Here is a 22,678-nt window from a genome sequence, read left to right as displayed (position 1 = left end):
CTTTATGGTTTTATGGTTTATCCATTTATTTAAAAAATGCATGCCAGTCTGAACAAAGTCCAAAGTGAATAAAAATTTTACATTTCCAAATGTAACCAGTTTAGAAACTGGTAAAGTCTAGAAACTTAACTACGATTAGTAGTTCCTTTCTTAAATGTCATTTTTCTCAAAATTTTAGTCCAACTTGATTTTTATGAACACATTCTTCATAATTATTTTCATTTTTTGTATTGTTAACATGTGTTTAGGTTTACCCTATGTTTGCCAGTTGTTTTTGCCCACTGTTGCTTTTGGAAACCCTCTTCTTCCTTCTGGGTTCGATTTTCTTCTTTCTGAGGTAAATCCTTGAATAACTGCTTTAGTGAGAGTATGTGGGCGGTAGTGCCTCTGGGTCTTCTTGTGTGTCTAAAATTGTCCTTATACTTCCACCCTTGATTGATAGTTTGTTTAGTTTATAATTTTTGATTGACAGTTATATTTTTCTTGGCAACATGAAGATATTATTCAACTGAACCCCGGCCTCTACTGTTGCCATGACAAATCTATTGTCAGTAGTAGTTTTTATTTATCTTACGTGAAACATTTTATTGTTGGACCTAAAGATCCATGTTTTTCATCATTTATAAAATTCTCAGCCATCCTCTTGTTACTATTTGACTCTTCATCGTTCTTTTTCTTTTTCCTCTTAAACTTTCCACAGACATATATTAGACCTTCTCATTAACTCCCTCATGACACTGAATCTTTCGTGTTTTTAATTTCTTTACCTTTCTCACTTACATTTTACTTAATTTCCTCAGATCTATGGTCTGGTTTAATACTTCAGCAGTTTCTAATATGGTCCACAAGCTGTTTGTTTGTTGCTTAACTTTAAAAGTTCTATTTCATTTGTTTTAATCTTTTTTGTTGTTGTTTATTGTGTATTTTTATAGTTGATTCTTTTTATTAACTTAATTATTTGAACACAATGATTTTATATTCTCTGTTAAAATATGCTATCATATGAAACGACTGGTCTTCTAATGTAACCTGTTTTGTCTTTAGCTCCTCCCCCATTCTTGATTATTTACTTGTGGAAGCTCAGTGTGAGAGGCACTTCATCCACAGGAGCATGGACACACATGCCATGGGGTGGTGTTGTCTTCATGTGTAATAGGCTCCCTAGAATTATCATCGGCACAGGAGCATGATGATGTCAGTTTCTCAGTTTGGGGACTCCTAAACCTTGAAGACTTCAAGGTAGTATAAATTTAAACCCCACCATTGTGCATGGAAGACCCAAAGTATAACTCTCCAGGAATTTAGGTAGAGATAGATAAACTTGCCTGTTGCCTTCCTGTGTCACTGGTCACAGCTTTTTCAGTCCTGTATTTTACTGAGGCATAGATCCTCAAGGTTTCCAGCTCTGCCCTCACGGGCTTGCAGGCTTTATTCTGTTCCTCTGAGCATCTTAAAATTAAAGCTCTTAGGTACTTAACCAGAAGCACGCTAGTCCTGATCTCGCACACGCACTCCCACCCAGGATTAACCAACCAAGTGGAACCTCACTTGGGTCTCCTGGGATTATGCCCTGCTTTCCAGATTACCTGCCATGGTGGCATTTTTCTTACAATTCCTGGTATCTCAACCATGTAGGTTGAACAATGTTATATTTTATGTGCTTGGGGAAGGGATCCAGGTAATTGAAGTCACATTATTTATGGAACAGGAAGCACTGAAACTCAAGTTTTCATGAATATAGAGAAACCACACCCCAATCTGGGGGCTCAAATTAAGATGTGGACTACATGAATTATATCTCATGTTCACTAGCTGTATCACAGACTAATTGGAACTCCTTGCTTTTTGCCCTGAGAATGTGGGATGGGATGGAGTTTCACAGCTGTTCAAACCTCCTTTAAAGCGGCAGAAGTGTATTAATGAGACATGAAGGAAGATACTGGCAAGAAAAGACTCATCTTGAGTTGATAACACATGGGTGAAATATCTGTCTCTTCATTAGTTTATGAGCATCTTCAAGGGAGGCAAAGTGACGTATTTATCTCATAATCTGTGCAATAGAGCATTAAACTTGCTGCATGGCAGGTGCTAAATAACTGTGGAAAGAATAAAGGAAGGAGGGGGTGAGGATGGGAGAAAGAAAGGGAAAAAAAGAAAAAGAAGGAAGGGGGGGAGGGAAGGAGGAGGCAGCTCCTACCCGTCACTGTAACACCTATAGCGAAAAAGAAACGCTTACCCACTTCCAGAAACTGGGTATTTGGAGCATAAATATCAGTGTCCTTAAGAATGACTCCACATTCTTAAAGTGCAAGTCTTGCAGAGACCATCAATAATGATTAAAGATTTTAGCTGCTTACAGCAGCAATGACATAAGACTCTCTGAAGCTACATGTCTGAACTAGAGGAATTTGTGTTTTCAGTAGAGTACAATGCTTCAAAGTTTCCATGGTGTTGAGGAGCAAGTCGCCACGTCAGCAAATCTAAATATGTGGATGAGTCAAAGATTTCTGAGCTGCACCCATGTTTGGAGAGTTCTGTGTCTCCCTTTCTTAATGACCTAAACTTCCTTTTCATCGCGATAAATTTCTTACAAACTGCCATGTCCTTTCTTTTGGCAAAAACTAAATTTCAGAAACAGGTAAGATGGTAGAAAGCCCTCATGTTTTTCCTGTTGTTGCAGAGACCATCAACTGCATAAATGTTTCTCTTCAAAGGGGAGGAGGCTTTATGACTGAATTTTACATTCAATACACATCTTTCCAGCTGAAGGGGGGAAATGTTCTTCACTTGGACGGGGCAGTTTAGCCACATCCAAATGCAATAATGAGTGTGAAAGCACTCTGAGAGACAAATAGCCTGTAGAGTCATTACTGTATTAATGTGGTGAGCATTATACTCTGTCCTAGGAAATGGGATGATGATGGCCAGACACGGAGAGAAGCATAGGCAGAAATTTGTGTAGCATATAAAGGTAGTAACCTACTCCACTCAAACTGATCGCTCTTTGTCTTAGCCCAGGCTGGGATAACAAAATACCATAGGCTGCATGATTTAGCAACAACAAAAATTTATTTCTCACAGTTTTGGAGGCTGGGAAGTCTAAACTCAAGGCTCCAGCAGATTTGATATTGGTGAGAGTCCATTTTCTGGTTCCACACCATTTTCATGCCCTGTCCTCTAATGGCAAAAGGAGGCAGGAAGCTTTCTGGAACCTCTTTTATAAGGGCACTATGCCCCTTCATGAGAACTTCACTATCATGACCTAATCACTTCTCAAAGGCTCCACCTACAAACACCATCATACTGAGGATTGGGTTTCAACATACACATTTTGGGAGGAGGCAGACATTCAGGCTCTAACACTGCCAAACATGCAAACCACAGCCCCAGAAATTTCAATGTGGGCGACTAGCAACAGTAGAAAGAACAAAGAATGCTCTGTGCTCAGAGAGGACCCCCAGCAAGGAAAGATTGGTGCCACTAACCTGAGAGCACCTGATTCTCAATCACTTCCATTCCTTTGTGGGATGAGGGTGGGAAGAGTAGGGCCACCTGGTCCTAGGATTTTAGTTGCTCTTGATGTCACTTCCTGCCTTGGCGTATGTGACTGGAAGAATGAGTTTGCATAAAAGAACATGCTCTCTATTTCCCTCGTCCCACCATTCCTTCATTTCCTCATCTGCCCTACTCATCTTTCCTTGAAATTTTTTAACATAATTTTTAAATAGCTTTATTGGCTCCCCATCAAGGTAGCACTATTTCTTGAAGTGTGATCCATAAACCTCTAGTGATTCAGGGAATACAGAGCCAGTTCCATAGTTTAGAAGCTAAAGCACTGATAATAATATACTAGTAATGTCATACACAGAATGTGTACAAGCTCCTATGGTTGCTAGCATACATTTTGCTTCACATTTGGCTAAGATCACTGATGCATAGAATTGAATCATTTCTCAGCATATATGTAAAATGTATGAAGGAAAAGTGATCAACATAGTATTATGCCAATATCGAAAAGGCATGCTATCAGAAGAGGACATTTTAAAAGAGTTAACAAATAGTTAAAAATGATTCATGAGGGGCTATAGCAACATTTTTCTATACATGTCTCCAGAGGCAAGGGAAACAAAGTAAAAAATAAACTGTTGGGACCATAACAAAATAAAAAGCTTCTGCACAGCGAAGGAAACAATCAACAAAACTAAATGGCAACCTACAAGATGGGAGAAGATACATGTTATGACATATCTGATAAAGGGTTAGTATCCAAAATACATAAAGAACTGATACAACTCAACACCTAAAAAATGAATAATCCAATTTAAAAATGGGCAGAAGACATGAACAGATATTTCCCCAGAGAAGACATACAGATGGCCAAGAGACACATGAAAAGATGCTCAACATCACTGATCATCAGGGAAATGCAAATCAAAACTACAAGACATCACTTCACACTTGTCAGAATGGCTAAAATCAACAACACAAGAAACAACAGGTGTTGGCGAGCCTGTAGGGAAAAAGCAACCCTTGTGCCCTGTTGGTGGGAATGCAAACTGGTGCAGCCACTGTGGAAAACAGTATGGAGGTTCCTCCAAAGAGTTAAAAATAGAACTACCCTATGATCCAGCAATTGCACTACTGGGTATCTACCCCAAAATTACAGAAACATTAATTCAAAGATATACATGCATCCTGATGTTTACAGCAGCATTATCTACAACTGCCAAATTATGGAAACAGCCCAAATGTCCACCAACTAATGAATGGGTAAGAAAGATGTGGTATGTATATACAGAGGAATATTATTCGGCAATAAAAAAGAATGAAATCTTGCCATATGCAACAATGTGGATGGAGCTAGAGAGTATAATGTTAAGAGAAATAAGTGAGAGAAAAACAAATATCATATGATTTCACTCATATGTGGAATTTAAGAAAAAAATCAATGAGCAAAGAAAAAAAGAGAGAGAGACAAACAAATCAAGAAACAGACTCTTAATTATAGAGAACTTATGGGTACGAGAGGGGAGGTGGGCGGGGGGCAATGAGTGAAATAGGGCTGAGAATTAACATGGCACTTGTCATCATGAGCACTAGGTGATGTATGGAAGTGTTGAATCACTATATTGTATACCTAAAACTAATATAACACTGTATGTTAGCTAACTGGAATTAAACACTTAATTAAAAAAATAAAATACAATATAAAAAATAAAAATAAATAAATAAACATGTACATCTTAAAAAAAATGATTCACAAGGTAGGTGTATTGGGATGAGGGTCAGAAGGCACCACCTACACACGCTGCTGTGGACTCTAAAGGAGATTGCTAGAACTCCACTGTCTGGGAAGTGAATGGGTGGCAGAGTATTTTCTCTTCTTTTCTTTTTTTAATTGAGAGAGAGAGAGAGAGAGAGAAGGAGCATGAGCAGGGGGGATGGCCAGAGGAAGGGAGAGAAGCAGACTCCCCGCTGAGCAGGGAGCCCGATGCGGGGCTGGATCCCAGGACCCTGGGATCATGACCTGAGCCGAAGGCAGACGCTTAACGACTGAGCCACCCAGGCGCCCCAGAAGAGTCTCTCATCATGATCTAATATTGAAGGAAATGAGGAAACCTGATTTTATTACGTTCTGGCCTATGAGCATACATCTTTTTTTGTCCAATGAACAGAAAAAAATAGGCAGCAAGTATTAAAACCTTTCTTTTTTCCATTAAAATATGGGACATTTACTATGACATTTACTACAACTGTTCCAACTCAGTCTCCTTGACGGTATTCTTCAGGGTCGAGGAGATAGCTTATGAGCACTGAGTTTTAAACCTTTAACTTACTGTACTACATGAATCCACACACCGTGAAAGGTCTCTCAGCTCAATTTAACAGATCCTTTGTGACGGAACCAGGTCAGACCCCAGTGAAGGCTGTGCTCCTCTAACGAAGCACAGAGCCTCATATGTCTCCCAAAATGAACAGAGGCAATGAAGGAAGCAGAGATTGGAATGAAAAGAACATGGTAATAAAGTCTTTTTTGTGTCTTATACTGGAAAAGGCTACACCAAACTTCTGTGGACAGCAACCCCTCTGCTGCTGGTTGTAACTCTCCTTCCTAATGCTTGGCGAAGGAAGCCCCCCAAAGGTCCTTTGGGGGGAGTTACTAGGAGATGAAAAGCAAATGTCATGCCAACCTTAGAACACCAACTTCTCTGCTTTATTCAATATATATTCATGGAATTAAATGGTCTGTTATTTACTTGAAGCTTGTTATGGGTTGAATGGTGCTCTCCCGCAAATGCATATGTGGAAACCCTCATCCCCAGGATCTGAGAATAGCACCTTATTTGGAAATAGGGTCATGACAGATATAATTAGTTAAATTAAGATGAGATCATACTGGAGGAGGGTGGCTCCTAATCCAATATGACTGATGTCCTTATGAAAAGGGGAAGTTTGGACACAGGCACACACATGGGGAGAATGTCATGTGAAGATGAAGGCAGCGCTTCTGCAAGCCAAGGAAGGCCAGAGTGCCAGCAAACCACCAGAAACTAGGAGAGCGGAATGGAACAGATTCTCCTTCCCAGCCCTCAGCGAGAACGAGCCCTGCCAACAGGCTGACTCAGACTTTGAGGCCTCCAGAACTGTGAGACAAACTTCTGTGTTGAAGCCACCCAGTTTGTGGTACCTTCTTACAGCATCCCTAGCAAACCAATACAAAGCTTGAGCAGGCAGAAATTGTTATTTTCCATCCCGCATTAATAAAAGTGCAGCAGAGTCAGTCCACACTTCAGAATTTTGCCAGCACACAGCCTCACCTCATCAGAATCACCGCAGGGAGGAAGAGAAAGCAAGCCAAGGTGTGTGTGTGCAAACACATGCTCACTCTTCTGAAGAAACGGACGGCGCGCTGCTTAATTGAAGCATGTTTCCAAAGAGGCGGAAGAAGGGAAATCGCATTTAAAACAAACATTTACCCCCGTTGCTAAGTAAATGCCTCACAACATTACTATAAAATCAGACATGAAAATGAAGCCAGAATTGGGCAGTAGAGTCGGATGCTGTCTATTCAGGATCTAATGACAGACAAAGAGAAATAGTTGCATTTTGTAGGATAATTGGTTGGGGATGTGCAGCAGGCATTTGAAAACCATGTCAGGACATTTTTGCATATCAGAAAACAATCTCATTAACACACTTCATGAGACACTTGTGTAGTCAAAGAATTTTAATTATCCCTGAGGCCCCGGGACAAGGAGTACGATACAAACCACTTTGGTAAAAGAAAAAAAAAAATCTTTGTATTGCCATCAGCAGTGCCAACTCCTAATTTCATCTTCATTAATATTTCATCACTGTTTTACTGGAATAATTACTACTTTGTACCACGAGTAAAAAAGATGTGCTTATGGAAATATGAGATAGGAACAGCATACTTCTTCCATTCGACTGACAGAGTGGAATCTACCGAAACCGGGAACAGAGAGAGACAGGGTATGAAAGAGAAAAATACCGATTTCTTGTTTGTGGTTTTCAAATTTGTACAAAACCCAAAGGACAAAAAACAGCCCAAACAACAGTTAACCTCCCTAAACTTGGTCTGGCAGTTTGGCTTCATGCCATTTGCAATGAATGAGACATTACATTCCACACAGCTGACCGAGGATTTTTTGAAATTGCGGCTCCTGGTCTGATCCCAGATTCTTGATCTGCCCACCTGCACCCCCAAGGGGACGCACGCGGCTCCAGAGGGGGACACACGCAGCTCCGGACTCCCTCGGAGCCATTCGGATGGGACAGAGCTGCACAAGGTGTCCACCCAACCAGACCCTGACCAGTCTCATTTTCCCAAAAGTTGTCTGTTAGAATGAACAGAAGGCTGACTCATGGGGCCCCTGCTCCTTCACCCAACTGTTTAGGAGCACTGCTCTGTCATTTTAATAGGTAGACCTGCAAGCAGCAAGTCCTCTGTTATGACAAGGTGAGGAGCGTACAGCTCGTCCGGGATCTGATTGGCAGAACAGCCTTAGTTCTTTATAATAGTTCTTAGAAATGCTTACAGAACACCATGTTTTGCACCTCAGTATAAAACACACCTGAGTGAAGCCATGCCCAATCCACCCCAGAGCTGGGAGGCGCTGGGATACTCCAGTTTTCCCCAAGAAAGGCAGCTTTTCTCTTTACTCCAAACGCTATAGAAGAGGCATTATGGCTAAACGGAAACAAGAGAGATATCGATGAAATGTGAAGAGCTTAGGGCTCTCTTAAAAATAAGAATGGCTTGTCTTTCTAAGAGAATTCAGAGTCTCCCTAGGGGAGTTTTAAACGAAGACAATATAGATTTATCTTTCACCCTTTTTGGAATATCTAAATTCAGTGCACCTTGAAAGATCTCAAAGAATCCTATAAGACTATATGATGCCTCATGGTTTTAGGTCTTTCCTGCTTTTATGAAATCCTTGTGGAGTCATGGAGAAAAAAAATTACTTTTTCCAAATCAGTCTATGAATATCTCCCATCCCACCGCTCTTCCTTTGGATGGGTGCTCTTCCCTTTAGGTGTTTTTGCTGCTAATTCTCTTTAATTTCCTCTTTCTTCTCTGTGGTCTTGCAAAATTGCCTTTGCACTATACAAACAGCTTAATACTTTCTGCCTTCAAGCTTGCTATGTTCACCTGCAAGAAAGACCCAAGAACTCACCACATTGCCTATACTGTATCTTGGTTTGGTTGGACTTGTAAACGGAAGGAAGCATTTTCATGTTTATACATACACAGAAATAGTGAGGGAACAAAAAAATAGTGTAATTAAATAAGGACTTACTAAGAAGGACACATTCACAGATAGATGGAAAATCAGCTTAATAAAGAAACAGAGCTATGTTAATTGCAACTCCAAATTCAGGTGGGGGTACAATGCCTGATGAGTGGAAGTTAAGCTTATAAATCTCTGAATCTCCGTCCCAATTGAAGTACAGATTTTGTGTGTGTGTGATTCTGTGACTGGTTCAGCTCGAATGACGTGGAGAGATAGGGAAATGTCATCTCTGCTCTCATGTTTCTCCTCTTTATGAGTCTCAGTGATGACTAGTGCATGAAGGAGAGCAACAGTTTTGGCCAACTGCAGACAATCTGGAAACTGTCTTGTTGCCACTACATCTAGTTTTTAAATCATTTCACTCAATGGGCAAGATTTGATGAGTGTTCACAAAGGCAAACCCTTTTCCGTTCCAGCTATGCCAGTAGCTCTCATAACCACCATCTCTTGATTCAAACGCCATTATTAAATCATTCTTCTTGCTGTATCAGTAAACATTTATTGAACACATATTACATGCCAGATATCATTCTAGATCTTGGGTTACAGCCAGGAGACATTTGACAAATGTCCCTACCTTCATAGACTTAACTTGTAGTGAGACGAGACGGACATTAGACAAGTAAATGGATGCTGTAGGCTGTCTGATGGCTGAAGGTGCTAAGGAGAAAAATAAAGCAGGAAGGGGAATGGGCTAATGGAGGGGGTGAGTATTAAAAGTTCAAGTGGGATGGGTAGGCAAGAATGGTTGAGAAGAAATATCTGAGCAAAGGTCTAAAGGAGTAGGGAGGACTAGATGTGGGTATTTGCAGGAAGAGGATTCCAGGCAGAGGGAATAATAAACACACAGGCTTGAACATGCACCAGACAGAATTCTTGTCAAAGCATGACATCTTCCTTGTTCTACCAAAATAAATATCACATAGGATAAAACTCTGCTCTAATAAGAGTAACCAGCAACATATGAGTCCAGCACTGATACCTCAGTTCATTCTGCTCAGCCACAATTTGATGGTATAAAATGCCTTGGGATTTGGTTCATGTGTCCCAACCACTTTATGTAGCTTTCTGTTTTTATGTTGTACTGGTGATACAGAAACCCTTCATTGTTGGAAAGAGGCAAACAAGACAAAAATCTATCCAGTAAAATGTGAAAATTCCCCCATCCAACTTTCCCTGTTCTTTTTCCCATCCACCTACTAATCTCCTCACCCCTGAAGAAAACACTGTTAATTGTTTGACATACACTCATAAGTCCTTTATCCGTGTATTTACATACATACATGTACATATGAAAACAGTTTCTTTTCATGAATGGGACTTAACAACGTGTGGAAGATACAACTAAGTTAATTCAGAAAAGTATCTATCTCATTTTTTAATGTCAGTGTGGTGTTCCATGGTATAAATGTATTATAAATTATTTAAACTTCCCATTGATGGACTTTAAAAATTATTTTGATTAATATTCCCTACTCAAATCATGGAGAACATATGTGTTTTTCCAGGACAGACATCCAGAATTTGGAGGAGAAGAATATAGGAGGGTTTAAACAAAAATTTTTGGTAACATGTTTACTGAGATTTAATTCATATACTATATAATTCACCCATTTAAAGTACACAATTCCGTGGTTTTAGTATATAGTGCAGTCATTACCACCATCAATTTTAAAACATTTTCAACACCCTGAAAACGAACCTCCTATCTTTAGCTATCACTCCTCAATTCTCCCATCCTTTTCAGATGTAGGGACCCATTCATCTACTTCTGTTTCTATGAAATTGCCTATTCTGGTTACTTCAGATAAATGGAATTATTCAATTTGTGGTCATTTGTATCTAGAATCTTTCACTTGGCCTAACGTTTTCAAGGTCCATCCAGATTGCTGCATGCATCACTACTTCATTCCTTTTTATGGCTGAATATTATTCCCTTGTATGGATATACTAGAGTGTATTTATCTATTCATCACTTGATGGATATTTGGGTTGTAATTTGAGTTCTACCTCTAAGTATTCTGTTTTTCTTGGTCAGTCTAGCTATGTCAACTTCATCAATCTTTTCAAAGAACCACCTTTTTGTTTTGTTGATTTTCTCCATTGTTTATATATTCTCTATGTCATCGATTTCCATTCTAACTCATTATTTCCTTCCATCCACTTGTTTTAAATGTAGCTTGCTCTTCTTTTTCCAGTGTCTTAAGGTGGATGTTTAGGTTATTGATTAGAGATGTTTCTTCTTTTTCAATATAGGTATTTACAGCTAAAAAATTTTCTCTAAGTACTTCTTTAGCTGCATCCCATAAGTTTTTGTGTTATATGTCTTTATTTTCATTCACCTCAATGCATTTTCTACTAATCTTTGTGATTCTTCATTGATTGATTGGTTATTTAGGAGTATGCTATTGAACTTCCACATCCTTATGACTTTCCCAAGTTCCTCTCTGTGTTTTCATTTCTAAGTTCATTCTATTATAGTTGGGGGTGCATACTTTGTATGACTGCAATCCTTTTAAATTTTTTGAGGCTTCATATGTGGTTTTTAGAAACACTTTTCATCGATATTGTCAAACAGCCCTCCCAAACAAGTACATAACTTCTCATTATATGATTGTTCAAAATATCCGAAGGTTTTACAGAAAACCGAAGTAAAAAATAAAATATCTTTTATAATTCCCTTTCTGATTTAGTTGGTTTATCATTAAAATAAACTGAAATTATGGTACTCTTATAGACATCACAGAATAATAATTAGGGCTTTGATTTATGTAACACTATGGTCTGTGCATGTGTTACATATTTAAAACACAGTAACTATAATCTTCACTATAAAAGGGTGCTTCACTATAAAAAGCACTATATAAAATGCATAAAAGGTATTATACATTTCCATCTTGCAAAGGAGAAAACTAAGATTATCAAAGTAAGTTGTCCAAAATCACTTAAAAATGAGGAAGAATTGAGATTAAGTCCCCAAATTATTTCTACCATCGTACTCTTTTCCTAAGGGCAAGGAAAAATAGTCACTTGGAATGATGTTTTTTCCTCACCTTTCCTTACTTCTATGAGAGCCAAGGACTCATCCAGACTCATGTTCTGGCTATTCTTGGCAGCCATAAACTTCCATTTTCCATTTCTGCTTTTACCTTTCTCCTCTTCCAGAAGCCAACTGAATCTTCTAATCGGACAAGATGTTTACTGCCTCCTTTCGGAGTGAATTTACTAACAGGGAAAAGGGATTCAGAGCCTATTTCACTTAATGCAAATACACTAATATTTTCATATTAGTCCTTTCTTTTCTTTTGATTTGTCAAGTACTGCAGAAGCATGGTTCTGATTGTGCTGCTTTTATTTTCTCCATGAATCCAACAGATTGGGCAAGAGTTATACTAATGACAAATACCGTCGTAAGGATTGTTAGTGTACGTAAAGATGATAAGCAAAGTCAGAGTAAACTAGGTGCTACATTTTACAAAGTCTTTGGCAAGCATTTTTCTTTCTTTTAAAAAGGTGCTTTGATTATCTTATTCAGCAATAGTGAAATATGAAAAATCAACTATAAATATCATTGAATAAAAAAAAAAATCATTGAATAATTGGGCTGTGAGTCACCAGGAGGGCAATGTAATTTCTGTCATCAACATCCAGTACATGACTGAAAACCCAATAGGTGTTCCATATGACCTGCCAGAGAAATTGATAAGCAGTGACATTATTTCTGAGAAGAATGGTTTTACTACCCCTACTGAACTTGTAGTCCTTACTATCCATCCAAAAGAGTTTATTTATGTATCCTACAAATACTCATTATGTGCCTATTCTTTGCCAGCCACCATGTGAGGAACTGAGGCCTCAGATGTGACCTGAGCAGACACAGGCCCTGATTTTACAGAGAGTCAAACATCAAACAAATAGTCACTGTGACCTTGTGATATGTGATACAATGGGAAGTATATGGTGTTAGAATATCACATAACAGGGCATTCTCATCGAATTTGTGAAAGGTTTCCCTGAGGAAGTGGCATCTAAGCAGACCCTTGAAATATGGGCCTTCTATGCCAATGTGTTCTCTTAGGCCTGAAAGAAAGAAAGAAAGAAAAGAAAATAAGTAAGTAAAGAAAGAAATGAAATAAAGAAGATAGTAATAAAGAAAGAAATAAAGAAAGAAAGAAAGAAAGAAAGAAAGAAAGAAAGAAAGAAAGAAAGAAAGAAAGAAGAAAGAAAGAAAGAAGAAAGAGAAGAAAGAAAGAAAAGAAAGAAAAAGAAAGAAGAAAAGAAAGAAAGAAAGAAAGAAAGAAAGAAAGAAAGAAAAGAAAGAAGAAAGAAAGAAAGAAAGAAAGAAAGAAAAGAAAGAAAGAAGAAAGAAAGAAAGAAAGAAAGAAAGAAAGAAAGAAGAAGAAAGAAAGAAAAAAAGAAAAAGAAAATCCTGGATACAGCCCAACAAGTTCATTTTGTCTCATGAGGCAATAATGGTCTATAATGTATAGTTTTTTTAAAAAAACAAACAGTTGGAGAACTCAGAGGAAAGAAGAAACTAAATGCTCAATTTTTCATTATGCACTAAATAATAATTACTCATCACAAAGAAAAGAGACATCTTTCTTCCCATCCCAACTCCCAAACTCTGAGGCCAAACTTCCTGTAATTCTTGTTCTTATAGCTGACTCCCCATATGGCTGATTACTTGGACCTTCAGAAAGCCACAGTGTAGGACTAGACAAATTACCCTACTCAACTGCATATAACCTTCCAGAGGCTCTTCTGATTGGATTTCCAGTATTCCCACCTTCATATTGCAAGGCCAAGTTTAGAAGAAGGTAAAATAAGAAAAATGGAAGACCAGGCAGGAGGGGAAGAATCACAGAATGAGAGACTTGGTTGGGGCTTTGGGAGTTCATTCTATGGCAGCTAAAAGGTTAAGTATTAAAGCTCTAAAATGGGACTTGGATCACCCCAAGCATCCCCCATGGATGGAGAAGAGAAAAGGACATGTATGGTGATACAGGTAAGGTGGTTCTAAAGTCCAGAGACACAGAGCGTGTGACAGGGTATGGGGCCCAAATGTCTCAAGGGTCACTTCAGGCAATGCCATTGCAAACATCAGCACGTGATCCTGCCTCTCTGGGAAAGGCCATAATGATCCACTTCCACTATGAGTATTTGGAAATCTTTTTCATACATCTGCCTCCTCACATCCCCCGCACCCCCCACACTTCCTACCCACCCCCTGTTACTGCATTATTTAATAGGATTCATAAATCTGGTCTAACAATGAGGCATCATTCAACATATTCTACCCCTAATAAAAATTCAAAAGAATAGTTCTGGAAGGGACACTTTATGGGCAGCTTTAGACAAACAGAAACACTTACTAACCCTTGTGGAAAAAATTATAGTAGGTTACAAGAGTGGAGGAAGCCAGGGTAATTTGGAAACAATGTATGTTCCTCAGGAACAGACTTAACTAATAGAAGATCCTTGATTTTGTTGGTAATCCTTGCAAGAGATTTCCATAATGAAGTAGGTGAAATGCTCCCATGCTTGGAATTTTATCCAGAATTGTTTTAACATGTTGCCTTTCCTTTACTGGTATTCTAGACTCACAACACAGAGTTTCTCTACAATACTAGGAACACTTATATGGAATTCAGGATTGTTGAGGCTAACTTAGGACACCTTCCAAAGGGGTCAGTTACGGCAAATATCAGAAGGATCTTGGTATCCACCTCACCCATACCACAATAACATAGCCTCTAACAAAAAAGCGTTTCTATCACTTTCTGCTTAGTGTTCGTCTACACACACACACACACACACACACACACACACACACATTACTTGCAGAGCTTTCCCTGAAAACATGCATGAGGTCCTACTTGACCTAATTATATGGCTAGAGCAATCTGTTAGGTTGGGTTCTCTGGCAGCCTTCCTTGGTTTTTTGGAGTTAAGTCCATCTGTTTTTGCTACCGTTTAGTATTTAACATTAGTATGACTTGGAAATAGAAGTTCAAAACCTAGTCTAGGCATCATACTTATATCCAGAGACACATACCCTTTCTGTGGCTTTGTTGTAATCCTTCTATAGGTGATAGGCTTTGCCGGGTACCACTTGAGACTTATCTATCATTGTTCTCAGGCAGGTCCTGTGCCTCATTAAGTCAGGAAAATTGAGAACCAGCTAGATTTGTGAAGTAAAGTCTGTTGGCTTCAAATTTGTCTTGCATTTGTCCCACACTGGAGGATGTTAGCAAGATGGCTTTGGTAACAGATCAACTCTTGTACCCAAGAGCCTAATGGCTTAGCTGCTTGCCATGATAACTGGCATGTTCTGCAGTATACTGACTGGGGCAAGGCAAAATGCTGTCTGGCTGGGACAGACAGGGCCCCCACCTCTGGAAAATAAACACACTTGCTGGGTTTTTGTTGGAAGAGCTGTTTGAGAATTCTTCAAGCAAGGGGGAGAGGGTCATGATGAGTTGCAGGCGTAATGCCACATAAGGTCCCACACCTCAGCTCATAATTCCCACAGCTGGTTACAGATGGATGTTTTGAGGATAGAAGCCATGAGACAAAGTGTGGCTGCTTGGATCATTCCTTCTTATGAGCTCATTCTGTGAGGAAAGTGAGAGAAAACCTTATGCAAACCTCCAACTTCAGAGCCAACAACCACACAGGTATTCAGAAGCAAGGGCAGCCTGCACCTGGGACCACAGCCATACTGCACGAGCTTCTCGTCCATCCCTCCCACCTTCTCAGCCCTTGGAGTGGAACATCCTGTAGGGAGCAGCACCTGGAGATAGCCTGTATATTACCATGCCTTGCGACAAACAGATGTTTAGCATCCAGGGTCTGAGACTGAGCCCTAAGCCAAGTCCAGCATGTCCACCTTACTGGGCTTCCATCTGTCCAAGCCACTCCCTCTCTGGTCACTTCCAGGACTCTAGCCATCGTTTAGAACCTCCTTGTTGACCTCCTTCAGTGACTCTTGCTCCTTTCGCTGCCGTACTACTCTTCGAGTGCTTCCTGGTGCCCTATAACTTTACACATTCTTCAGCCCAATGCACAGACCATCAGAATGTGAAATTCGTAGGATCTGGGAGGAGGCAGACCTGGATTTGACTTTTTGCCTATTTGCCATGGTAGCTCGAACAAGACACTTAACTTCTTATCTTTGCAATCCTTGCAGGATGGCTGGAAGAATTAGCTTACCCTTCATTCACCAAATGTCCCTTAAACAGCCTCAAGTAGGAGAACAAGAAAGCACGGTCCCTGGCATGGAGGAAATACGTGATAAATAGGAAGTACGCTTATGATGGTGAATATGATAATACAGACAAAAGTGATATTACACACAGTCTGACCTGGGTCCCACACTCTCAGACACTTCTTTCCGAGCTCGATAAACCTGGACCCATTGACTGTGGCTTCTGTGACTTTTGCTGGACCTCTCATTGCTGGTCCATTCTTGGTGGGGCTCTTGAAAAGTTCTCAGGCTGTAGTCGTGTCTTTTTCCCTGGCTAATGTAATCATCTGCGAGAATGTGAACGCCTCCACAAGCTTCACGTATCAAGTGACTCACAACGAGATCAGTTCCTGTCCTGAGGTGATGCTGGATGACATCCTGAGCAGTCTCCACCTGCCATATGGTGTGGCGAATGTCATGAGTTCCTTGCTTCCTTCATTTCAGGCCAGCTTGCCAGGAACCTGATGCCACCTCTTGACACACAACACCAATGGCTTAACTGTACTCAGGCCTTCAAAAGCAGCTACTGCGAATGTGCTAACCTCACGGATTCTCTGAACTCTCCACAATCTCAAAGAGCTTGGGTTTCCCAAGTTCATCCTCGTAAGTACAGCCCTCTCGTCTTGTGTTCATCATGCTGGTTTTGACTTCTAGTTCCTGGAATTGGTTCTAAGTTAATAAGAGTGTTCCTAGTACAACTGCCAAGTGATGATCCCCTCAGTATTTGTGGTTAATAAGCCCCAGCTAATAACTTACAACTTGAAGAAGGCTGTTTATAATTATTTATGAGTGTTTGGTCTATCTTAACCACTTTACAGAGAACTAAATACTAATTGTGTGTGTGTGTGTGTGTTTTGCTTGTTGTACAGCTTATTCATGTCATGAAGCAACAGCTCCCACAAAATGGGTGTCTAGAAGGCACTGTCTTTCTTTAGCTTAATATATTGCCTAATTTATTAACCATATGTATGGCTGATTGGTCAAATTAGTTGCTTTATATAAGAGTCCTTGTATAATGAGGTTTTCATTTAATTTCTTTTTCTTGGTCACATCTTTAAGGTTAGGTAAGCAACAGTACAATTTATCCTTAACTTCTTGTAACTTTCATTTACTATAAACTGCCTCATTAGCCACTGTGGTATTTTTTCCTAGGGTTGCACCTACAAGTCCCTAAACAGAGTGGCAAGAGCACATAGCAGAGGGCTGAGAAGAAATGGTGAGTCCTTGTGCCACGTGGGGTAAGCCTGGTGTTGCCAGGGCTTCTGATTTTTCAGAAATTAATAAAATAGACACTAGAGACCAAAAAAAAATATTAATGGACCAGACTCATTTTATGGAATGACAGTCTACAACCCCTGATTTATTGTCTTAGATAAGTGTTCTAATATTCTTTACATAATGAAGGGCAAGGTACTTTGATACTGAGATCTATGCTGTCAGAGACTGAGGACATTTCATTATGCAGAAAATAGTAATTATTTTCATTTTATAACTTCAAATATAGTTTAGAGTTTTTAGAGTGTCACTGGTTGATCTGTCAACCTTTCTGTCATGCCTGGGGTATATGATTGTGTGTGTGTGTGTATGTGTGTGTGTGTGTGTGTAAATGATCATCCTCGGTTCTTTATCTAGGCATTTTATTATTAGCATAATGTATATGTATCTGTAGGACTTTATTTCTACATTCAATTAATATATCAGGGGCTTTTCTTCTTAAATCCATGGAGATCACAGAATTCTGAATCTTCTCTCAAAATCTTCCAACCTTTGGTTAAAGAAATATCTGACTAACATTCTAGTTGACAGATGCACAGGTCTGTTGCTGAATACTTGATAGGGATCTCTCCCTATGGTTGGCATACCATGTTCCCCTGACTTCCATAGTGTTAAATGTTACAAGAATCTAAATTCTCCATTTCCATAATCATTTGCTTCCTTATAGTTTCTTGATGTGCTCTTAATTTTTTTGTGTCCCCCCTAGGAAAAAAGAATTCATGGCCGCTATGAACTAGCCCCAGTCTTTAGTGGTTTATAATGTGTGCAAGGGAAACTGAGAGCATCTTAATAGACTCACACTGAAATAAATGCGCATAGAGGGGGGGGAATGGAAAGGGAAAGCAAAAGGGAAGGGAAAAAAAGACTTCATGCTTTATAGAAACTTTATGTTACCTTTGGCAAATACAACTGGAACTTCTGCCCGGAGAACAACTGGAGGAATGTACACTTACCCAAAAAAAGCTCTAGCCCTCCCTGGTAGCCTTTACCCTCACAGGCTGTAGACAGTTTACTTAATGTTTCAAAAACATACTTCCTTTTTCAAAAGTCTGGGTTAATTCTTAGATAAACCAGAAGAAATCTGATCTATCTCTGAGCAAAGATTTTGCTTATATTGTCCCAGCAGGATATTTTCCTGTTCCATTAAATTTCAGGTTCTTTATCTTTGGCTGATTTTTTTCAATAGATTTGCCAGTTTCAAAATTCAACAGAGGACTAAAATGGCTGTAGCATTCACTGGGATCTTTATACTTGGATCACGAGATGATGGATACTGTCATACATCACTCAGAAGCCCCCTTCAGGACCAAGGTACTCATTTCCTCAGCTGTCATGATTGCTGACCGCTAATGGTTCACAGCTGGGTCTCAGGTAAGTATTTGTGGACAAAGGAAGCTGACATCCAGTGACTGGTTCCAGTGGCCTCCTCACCTCAATCTGGGAACTCTCTGAAGCACCATTACAGTACCAAAGATGCCAGTGAGACCAGCTAAGACCTCTGTTGCAACCACATGGTGGTTCATTTCTCCTTTCCACAGCCCTGCTTCTCTCATTTCCTCTGCAAACTTCCTGCATACAAATCTCTACCTCAGAGGCTATTTTCTGGGGAATCGATAAAAAAATATATATATAAAAGAGAGTTGATACCAACAGTGGTTCTAGGAAGCAGACTCTAAATTGGAATTTTTGAACTAGATTATCTGCCAGCAAGCTAGGCATGGAGAACCCCATCACTAGTGGTAGGTAGAGTACTAATGGCCCCTGGTGTGTTGTACCGGTGTGATTGTTCATTACACCAGTAAAGAGATGGAATGGGACACAAGCTAAAAAGAATGCACTTGTTGGTGGAATACCTGAGGATAGTCTGAGAAGTATGGAAAAAGAAGTAACCAGGAAGAATATGAAACTCAGTGGCTGTTCTGGTCTTATTGGCATATTGGATAGAGACAGCAAAATCCTGAGGAGATTAATCTCCAACATAAGACCAAATATAAATGTTAAAAGGTCTTATTGGCAGCACAGAAAGACACTCAACTCTAGCAGCTGAAGGGCAGAACGATCTGAGAACCAGGCCCAGTATTCAGTTATAAGAGCAAAAGAGCTCAAGAGAAGGTTGAATTCTCAACCCCCATCAGTCGGCTTCATACAGATCAATTTCTAAACTTGAGCCTGTAACTTAGATTCAAACTCAGTGACAGAAAGAGAAGCCATGTTCTAATAAGAAAGGACCTGCTGCACCATAGCAAGAATGTATAGGAATGAGTCTTCCAATCAGGAGGGAACACTATCCTCTTCTTGGGTAACCATGTACTGGGGAAAGTGGCATAATCAAATGTTTTGAGGACACTTTGACAAAGGTTCTATGTAAACTCTGATAGCCAAGGACTAAAAGCATCAGCATAGCCCTTGTTTAGAGTTGTGATGTCTGAGTGCCAGGTAATAAATGGTGTCATGTCCCATGTCTGGTTCACAAAGGGTCCATGGTCTCCATTCAGTAAATGTATATTCTGAAGGATCATGTTTAGCAGTTAGCAGAAATCCTACATTGGTTCCTTGGCTTATGGTGAAATAGCTATTATAGCAGGGAAGGCAAAGATGAATGCCCCTTACTCTATTCAAGAGAGTAAATAAAAAAGACTTTTGCATCATTGAGTAGAATGCCAGCAATTAGTGTTACCCTTAAACACTTAGTGTGGAGGTCACCTTCTTATCCCTGTTTAATTCACCAGTCTGGCCACTAGAAAAAGCAGGTGGATCCTAGCAGATGAGAATGGACTTCCCCTAACTCAACGAAACATTAGCCCCAATTGTACAGGCTACCCTAGATTTGGTATTTCTTCTCAAATAGATCAACACGGCCTCAGGAACATAATTGGTCAGATACGTTCTTTCTCATCCCTATCAAGAAGGAGGATCAGAAGCAATTCCCTTTCAAGCAGGAAGGACAATATTTAAGGTCTTGCCTCAGGGTTCTGTCAATTCTGCAACCCTCCGTCATAATGTGGTGTGAAGGTACATTCCACAGAATATCACAATGGCATTGGATTTGAGGGCCATTGTAAGACATTTGCTCCTGAGTGTGGGAGATAAACTCTCTGAAGATTTGCATTTCTCCACATCAGAGAAGTTTGTAAGAGTCCAGAGATCCAGGGCATGCTTAGACATTCCTCTAAAGTAAAGGGCAGATTGTTGCATCTTACCCCTCCTGCCACTAAGAAGGAAGCACAGGTTCTAGAGGCAGCATATCTCACACCTGAGAACACTGCTCTAATCCATTTACTGACCAACACAAGGCTGAGAGCCTCAGGTGGAAGCCAAAGCAGCAAATACAAGCCATGGTAGAATCAGTCCTGTAAAATAAAATCCACAGACATGATGGTACTAGAGGCATCTGTGGCAAAAGGATACATTCTGTGGCAGTTACAGTCATCCCTTACAGGAAAATCACAATGTAGACTGCTACGAGTCTGGAGTAAGGTCATGCCATCTGAAGTGTGGAACTGTACACGCCATTCAAAATACAGCTCTTACTATGCTACAAGACCCTGGAAGAGACTGAGCTTCAGACCTGGGCCATGAGGGACCATGGGACCATGAAGCCACAGCCATCCATTCTAGCTGAGTTCTGTCTACCGAGCCATAGGTCATAAAGTCACAATAGTGCCCATCTTAAGTTGCAAATGGCGCATCCATGATCAGAAATGAGCAAGGCCAGAGACCCGAGTAAGCTGCACAATCAAGTAGCCCAGATTACCATGTCATCAAACACTATTTCACTAGCTTCTCTCCTTTAGCTCACATCTATGACTGTGTGGGAGTCCTTCAGACCATATGAAGCAGGGAAAGACAGGTTATTCATAGATGAGTCAGTTTGGGATGTAGGTACCCACTGAAAATGGACCCTTACTGTACCCCAGTCTTACTCAAGGATGGTCCAGAGAAAGCGCAGTGAAGAAAAATCCTGCTAATGGGTGGAGTTTGGGGCAATGCATCTAGCCGTCAACTCTGTGTAGAAAGAGAAATAGTTGAGGAAAAAATAGAGATGGATTATTGGGCAGTGATGAGTGGTTTCGCTGGTTGTTCAGGAGTCTGGAAGGAATAATAAGATCAAGAAGAAGCTGTGGGAAAATAGCATGGGGGCGGGCCTATGGGAACGGGCACAATGGGTGGAGATCTTTATCTTGCCTGCTAACACTTTCCCGGAGAGCACCCACCCAGAACAGTGCCTGTCACGGTTCTAGGCAGAGAATAAGTGCCCAGCGAAGATATATTCATTGGGAAATAACAGATAATAGTCCTTGTCCCTAGCAGACTACAATGAACAAAACTAACTGTGTGAGCCACAGAGATTTTTTTTTTTTAAAGATTTTATTTATTTGAGCGAGAGAGACACAGCAAGAGAGGGAACACAAGCAGGGGGAGTGGGAGAGGGAGAAGCAGGCTTCCCGTGGAGCAGGGAGCCCGATGCGGGGCTCGATCCCAGGACCCCGGGATCATGACCTGAGCCAAAGGCAGACGTTTAACGACTGAGCCACCCAGGTGCCCCATGAGCCACAGAGATATTAAAAATCCCCAAATTCTCATTTGAGGTATTTTTTTAAAAATATACATAACCAGAAGAAAAAAATACACAACCAGGGGCAAAAATGAGATAGGAAAGCCACATCATATGACAGCCCAATCTTATATTTTTCTGTACCATGTAACTATTATTAGGGCATGATTAGGAGAATATCTTGACCTGGGGTCAGTAAAGGAGCCTCAGCAGTGCAAGGGAAATTTTGTGACACTGTGTGGATTCCTTTCTTTCCAGATGTTTTCTGGCTTTTTCTTCCAAAATTTTTTTAAAGACAACTGATACATTTTACCTTCTTTAAGATTTAAACTTATTCTCACATAAGAAACATGCAGCTGAAAAAAAATAAAATAACCCTAATATCTTAATGATTTATATCTTTTTTAGCTTAGGGTGAATTTTTAGAATCCAACAGCTCGAGGTTTGCTCTATCTAGTTTTTTTTTTTTTTTTTTAAAGATTTTATTTGAGAGAGAGAGAGAGAGCACATGAGAGGGGGGAGGGTCAGAGGGAGAAGCAGACTCCCCGCTGAGCAGGGAGCCCGATGCGGGACTCGATCCCGGGACTCCAGGATCATGACCTGAGCCGAAGGCAGTTGCTTAACCAACTGAGCCACCCAGGCGCCCTTGCTCTATCTAGTTTTAAAGAATTTTGGCTAAAGTTTAATAGTTTTATAAATTTCAACTTTGTTTCTTCCCACTCTGTAATTGTCAGATTATTCCTATTTAAAAAGTTAAAATACCTTCTTCTAGCTTATGTAATT

This window comes from Zalophus californianus, chromosome 5 (assembly GCF_009762305.2).
Source record: "Zalophus californianus isolate mZalCal1 chromosome 5, mZalCal1.pri.v2, whole genome shotgun sequence".
NCBI lineage: Eukaryota > Metazoa > Chordata > Mammalia > Carnivora > Otariidae > Zalophus > Zalophus californianus.
Note: the sequence above shows the minus strand (reverse complement) of the source record.